Raw genomic sequence first — 7,229 nt, forward strand, 5'->3', positions numbered from 1 at the left:
TGGACCGTGTAGAGAATCTAAAACTGCATAAGAATCGTATAGACCAAAATTGGCCTTAACGTGCTGGTTTTCGAGTTATTGACGATAAGCCGGTATATATATGTCCGAGATAAAAAAAAAGATAGGGACAGTGGGAATCTCCTATACTATCACGGGCGTGTATTCTCCTACTAGTTTGATGGTTGCTGTTGCATAAACCACCGACTGTTTGGCCCGCCGTTTAACCGCGCGGTTTAAAATTGCAACACAATGTTGGTGTCGCTCCGGGGTGAAAAAATGGAAAAACGACATACTTTACGCATAGGGGCGGCTGATCTTAACATATTTTGTCATGTCACCACCCCAGTGACTCTAAGACGGATTTTGCCGTCGCACGTTTTTTTATTAAAAAGTTATTAGTATATAGAAGATTTCGTTAAGCAAAAAGACACGAATATGGGAGTAGGACAAAAAATCGCCAGCCTATCTTGCAGGAAAAAATCCGGGGAACACGATGGCGTCGTCAAAAGTGCAGGTCGTCGAGCTAGTTTTCGAGAAAAAAAAAAAAAAATTCTCAAAACTCGACAAAAAAATAAAACGATCAGTGGACCGTGTAGAGAATCTAAAACTGCATAAGAATCGTATAGACCAAAATTGGCGTTCACGTGCTCGTTTTTGAGAAAAAAGTTAAAAAAGCTCTCAAAATTCGAGATAAAAAAAAAAAAACCATCTACCAGGTAGCCAACGGTAAACGGTACAAGTATCGTACGGGCGAAAACGAGCGTTACCGTGCTCGTTTTCGAGTTATTGACGAAAAACAGCCTGGAGCGATCGGTCCGGCGGTCGACGCGCGAAAGTTTCCAAGTCCGCTTTGCTCCGAAACACCGCTCCGGCGTCAAAAATCGTCGTAGGACAAAAAATAGACACGCTATCTTGCAGGAAAAAATCCGGGGAACACGATGGCGTCGTCAAAAGTGCAGGTCGTCGAGCTCGTTTTCGAGAAAAAAAAAAAAAAATTCTCAAAATTCGACAAAAAAATAAAACGATCAGTGGACCGTGTAGAGAATATAAAACTGCATAAGAATCGTATAGACGAAAATTGGCGTTCACGTGCTCGTTTTTGTGGAAAAAATTAAAAAAGCTCTCAAACTTCGAGATAAAAAAAAAAAAAACCGTCTACCAGGTAGCCAACGGTAAACGGTACAAGTATCGTACGGGCGAAAACGAGCGTTACCGTGCTCGTTTTCGAGTTATTGACGAAAAACAGCCTGGAGCGATCGGTCCGGCGGTCGACGCGCGAAAGTTTCTAAGTCCGCTCTGCTCCGAATCATCGCTCCGGCGTCAAAAATCGTCGTAGGACAAAAAATCGCCACCCTATCTTGCAGGAAAAAATCCGGGGAACACGATGGCGTCGTCAAAAGTGCAGGTCGTCGAGCTCGTTTTCGAGAAAAAAAAAAAAAAATTCTCAAAATTCGACAAAAAAATAAAACGATCAGTGGACCGTGTAGAGAATATAAAACTGCATAAGAATCGTATAGACCAAAATTGGCGTTCACGTGCTCGTTTTTGAGAAAAAAGTTAAAAAAGCTCTCAAAATTCGAGATAAAAAAAAAAAAAACCATCTACCAGGTAGCCAACGGTAAACGGTACAAGTATCGTACGGGCGAAAACGAGCGTTACCGTGCTCGTTTTCGAGTTATTGACGAAAAACAGCCTGGAGCGATCGGTCCGGCGGTCGACGCGCGAAAGTTTCTAAGTCCGCTCTGCTCCGAAACACCGCTCCGGCGTCAAAAATCGTCGTAGGACAAAAAATAGACACGCTATCTTGCAGGAAAAAATCCGGGGAACACGATGGCGTCGTCAAAAGTGCAGGTCGTCGAGCTCGTTTTCGAGAAAAAAAAAAAAAAATTCTCAAAATTCGACAAAAAAATAAAACGATCAGTGGACCGTGTAGAGAATATAAAACTGCATAAGAATCGTATAGACGAAAATTGGCGTTCACGTGCTCGTTTTTGTGGAAAAAATTAAAAAAGCTCTCAAAATTCGAGATAAAAAAAAAAAAAACCATCTACCAGGTAGCCAACGGTAAACGGTACAAGTATCGTACGGGCGAAAACGAGCGTTACCGTGCTCGTTTTCGAGTTATTGACGAAAAACAGCCTGGAGCGATCGGTCCGGCGGTCGACGCGCGAAAGTTTCTAAGTCCGCTCTGCTCCGAAACACCGCTCCGGCGTCAAAAATCGTCGTAGGACAAAAAATAGACACGCTATCTTGCAGGAAAAAATCCGGGGAACACGATGGCGTCGTCAAAAGTGCAGGTCGTCGAGCTCGTTTTCGAGAAAAAAAAAACAAAATTCTCAAAATTCGACAAAAAAATAAAACGATCAGTGGACCGTGTAGAGAATATAAAACTGCATAAGAATCGTATAGACGAAAATTGGCGTTCACGTGCTCGTTTTTGTGGAAAAAATTAAAAAAGCTCTCAAACTTCGAGATAAAAAAAAAAAAAACCGTCTACCAGGTAGCCAACGGTAAACGGTACAAGTATCGTACGGGCGAAAACGAGCGTTACCGTGCTCGTTTTCGAGTTATTGACGAAAAACAGCCTGGAGCGATCGGTCCGGCGGTCGACGCGCGAAAGTTTCTAAGTCCGCTCTGCTCCGAAACACCGCTCCGGCGTCAAAAATCGTCGTAGGACAAAAAATCGCCACCCTATCTTGCAGGAAAAAATCCGGGGAACACGATGGCGTCGTCAAAAGTGCAGGTCGTCGAGCTAGTTTTCGAGAAAAAAAAAAAAAAATTCTCAAAACTCGACAAAAAAATAAAACGATCAGTGGACCGTGTAGAGAATCTAAAACTGCATAAGAATCGTATAGACCAAAATTGGCGTTCACGTGCTCGTTTTTGAGAAAAAAGTTAAAAAAGCTCTCAAAATTCGAGATAAAAAAAAAAAAAACCATCTACCAGGTAGCCAACGGTAAACGGTACAAGTATCGTACGGGCGAAAACGAGCGTTACCGTGCTCGTTTTCGAGTTATTGACGAAAAACAGCCTGGAGCGATCGGTCCGGCGGTCGACGCGCGAAAGTTTCTAAGTCCGCTCTGCTCCGAAACACCGCTCCGGCGTCAAAAATCGTCGTAGGACAAAAAATAGACACGCTATCTTGCAGGAAAAAATCCGGGGAACACGATGGCGTCGTCAAAAGTGCAGGTCGTCGAGCTCGTTTTCGAGAAAAAAAAAAAAAAATTCTCAAAATTCGACAAAAAAATAAAACGATCAGTGGACCGTGTAGAGAATATAAAACTGCATAAGAATCGTATAGACCAAAATTGGCGTTCACGTGCTCGTTTTTGAGAAAAAAGTTAAAAAAGCTCTCAAAATTCGAGATAAAAAAAAAAAAAACCATCTACCAGGTAGCCAACGGTAAACGGTACAAGTATCGTACGGGCGAAAACGAGCGTTACCGTGCTCGTTTTCGAGTTATTGACGAAAAACAGCCTGGAGCGATCGGTCCGGCGGTCGACGCGCGAAAGTTTCTAAGTCCGCTCTGCTCCGAAACACCGCTCCGGCGTCAAAAATCGTCGTAGGACAAAAAATAGACACGCTATCTTGCAGGAAAAAATCCGGGGAACACGATGGCGTCGTCAAAAGTGCAGGTCGTCGAGCTCGTTTTCGAGAAAAAAAAAAAAAAATTCTCAAAATTCGACAAAAAAATAAAACGATCAGTGGACCGTGTAGAGAATATAAAACTGCATAAGAATCGTATAGACCAAAATTGGCGTTCACGTGCTCGTTTTTGAGAAAAAAGTTAAAAAAGCTCTCAAAATTCGAGATAAAAAAAAAAAAAACCATCTACCAGGTAGCCAACGGTAAACGGTACAAGTATCGTACGGGCGAAAACGAGCGTTACCGTGCTCGTTTTCGAGTTATTGACGAAAAACAGCCTGGAGCGATCGGTCCGGCGGTCGACGCGCGAAAGTTTCTAAGTCCGCTCTGCTCCGAAACACCGCTCCGGCGTCAAAAATCGTCGTAGGACAAAAAATAGACACGCTATCTTGCAGGAAAAAATCCGGGGAACACGATGGCGTCGTCAAAAGTGCAGGTCGTCGAGCTCGTTTTCGAGAAAAAAAAAAAAAAATTCTCAAAATTCGACAAAAAAATAAAACGATCAGTGGACCGTGTAGAGAATATAAAACTGCATAAGAATCGTATAGACGAAAATTGGCGTTCACGTGCTCGTTTTTGTGGAAAAAATTAAAAAAGCTCTCAAACTTCGAGATAAAAAAAAAAAAAACCGTCTACCAGGTAGCCAACGGTAAACGGTACAAGTATCGTACGGGCGAAAACGAGCGTTACCGTGCTCGTTTTCGAGTTATTGACGAAAAACAGCCTGGAGCGATCGGTCCGGCGGTCGACGCGCGAAAGTTTCTAAGTCCGCTCTGCTCCGAATCATCGCTCCGGCGTCAAAAATCGTCGTAGGACAAAAAATCGCCACCCTATCTTGCAGGAAAAAATCCGGGGAACACGATGGCGTCGTCAAAAGTGCAGGTCGTCGAGCTCGTTTTCGAGAAAAAAAAAAAAAAATTCTCAAAATTCGACAAAAAAATAAAACGATCATTGGACCGTGTAGAGAATCTAAAACTGCATAAGAATCGTATAGACCAAAATTGGCGTTCACGTGCTCGTTTTTGAGAAAAAAGTTAAAAAAGCTCTCAAAATTCGAGATAAAAAAAAAAAAAACCATCTACCAGGTAGCCAACGGTAAACGGTACAAGTATCGTACGGGCGAAAACGAGCGTTACCGTGCTCGTTTTCGAGTTATTGACGAAAAACAGCCTGGAGCGATCGGTCCGGCGGTCGACGCGCGAAAGTTTCTAAGTCCGCTCTGCTCCGAAACACCGCTCCGGCGTCAAAAATCGTCGTAGGACAAAAAATAGACACGCTATCTTGCAGGAAAAAATCCGGGGAACACGATGGCGTCGTCAAAAGTGCAGGTCGTCGAGCTCGTTTTCGAGAAAAAAAAAAAAAAATTCTCAAAATTCGACAAAAAAATAAAACGATCAGTGGACCGTGTAGAGAATATAAAACTGCATAAGAATCGTATAGACGAAAATTGGCGTTCACGTGCTCGTTTTTGTGGAAAAAATTAAAAAAGCTCTCAAACTTCGAGATAAAAAAAAAAAAAACCGTCTACCAGGTAGCCAACGGTAAACGGTACAAGTATCGTACGGGCGAAAACGAGCGTTACCGTGCTCGTTTTCGAGTTATTGACGAAAAACAGCCTGGAGCGATCGGTCCGGCGGTCGACGCGCGAAAGTTTCTAAGTCCGCTCTGCTCCGAATCATCGCTCCGGCGTCAAAAATCGTCGTAGGACAAAAAATCGCCACCCTATCTTGCAGGAAAAAATCCGGGGAACACGATGGCGTCGTCAAAAGTGCAGGTCGTCGAGCTCGTTTTCGAGAAAAAAAAAAAAAAATTCTCAAAATTCGACAAAAAAATAAAACGATCAGTGGACCGTGTAGAGAATATAAAACTGCATAAGAATCGTATAGACGAAAATTGGCGTTCACGTGCTCGTTTTTGTGGAAAAAATTAAAAAAGCTCTCAAACTTCGAGATAAAAAAAAAAAAAACCGTCTACCAGGTAGCCAACGGTAAACGGTACAAGTATCGTACGGGCGAAAACGAGCGTTACCGTGCTCGTTTTCGAGTTATTGACGAAAAACAGCCTGGAGCGATCGGTCCGGCGGTCGACGCGCGAAAGTTTCTAAGTCCGCTCTGCTCCGAATCATCGCTCCGGCGTCAAAAATCGTCGTAGGACAAAAAATCGCCACCCTATCTTGCAGGAAAAAATCCGGGGAACACGATGGCGTCGTCAAAAGTGCAGGTCGTCGAGCTCGTTTTCGAGAAAAAAAAAAAAAAATTCTCAAAATTCGACAAAAAAATAAAACGATCAGTGGACCGTGTAGAGAATCTAAAACTGCATAAGAATCGTATAGACCAAAATTGGCGTTCACGTGCTCGTTTTTGAGAAAAAAGTTAAAAAAGCTCTCAAAATTCGAGATAAAAAAAAAAAAAACCATCTACCAGGTAGCCAACGGTAAACGGTACAAGTATCGTACGGGCGAAAACGAGCGTTACCGTGCTCGTTTTCGAGTTATTGACGAAAAACAGCCTGGAGCGATCGGTCCGGCGGTCGACGCGCGAAAGTTTCTAAGTCCGCTCTGCTCCGAAACACCGCTCCGGCGTCAAAAATCGTCGTAGGACAAAAAATAGACACGCTATCTTGCAGGAAAAAATCCGGGGAACACGATGGCGTCGTCAAAAGTGCAGGTCGTCGAGCTCGTTTTCGAGAAAAAAAAAAAAAAATTCTCAAAATTCGACAAAAAAATAAAACGATCAGTGGACCGTGTAGAGAATATAAAACTGCATAAGAATCGTATAGACGAAAATTGGCGTTCACGTGCTCGTTTTTGTGGAAAAAATTAAAAAAGCTCTCAAAATTCGAGATAAAAAAAAAAAAAACCATCTACCAGGTAGCCATCGGTAAACGGTACAAGTATCGTACGGGCGAAAACGAGCGTTACCGTGCTCGTTTTCGAGTTATTGACGAAAAACAGCCTGGAGCGATCGGTCCGGCGGTCGACGCGCGAAAGTTTCTAAGTCCGCTCTGCTCCGAAACACCGCTCCGGCGTCAAAAATCGTCGTAGGACAAAAAATAGACACGCTATCTTGCAGGAAAAAATCCGGGGAACACGATGGCGTCGTCAAAAGTGCAGGTCGTCGAGCTCGTTTTCGAGAAAAAAAAAAAAAAATTCTCAAAATTCGACAAAAAAATAAAACGATCAGTGGACCGTGTAGAGAATATAAAACTGCATAAGAATCGTATAGACGAAAATTGGCGTTCACGTGCTCGTTTTTGTGGAAAAAATTAAAAAAGCTCTCAAAATTCGAGATAAAAAAAAAAAAAACCATCTACCAGGTAGCCATCGGTAAACGGTACAAGTATCGTACGGGCGAAAACGAGCGTTACCGTGCTCGTTTTCGAGTTATTGACGAAAAACAGCCTGGAGCGATCGGTCCGGCGGTCGACGCGCGAAAGTTTCTAAGTCCGCTCTGCTCCGAATCATCGCTCCGGCGTCAAAAATCGTCGTAGGACAAAAAATCGCCACCCTATCTTGCAGGAAAAAATCCGGGGAACACGATGGCGTCGTCAAAAGTGCAGGTCGTCGAGCTCGTTTTCGAGAAAAA

Source organism: Colletes latitarsis, unplaced genomic scaffold (assembly GCF_051014445.1).
Source record: "Colletes latitarsis isolate SP2378_abdomen unplaced genomic scaffold, iyColLati1 scaffold0039, whole genome shotgun sequence".
Lineage (NCBI taxonomy): Eukaryota > Metazoa > Arthropoda > Insecta > Hymenoptera > Colletidae > Colletes > Colletes latitarsis.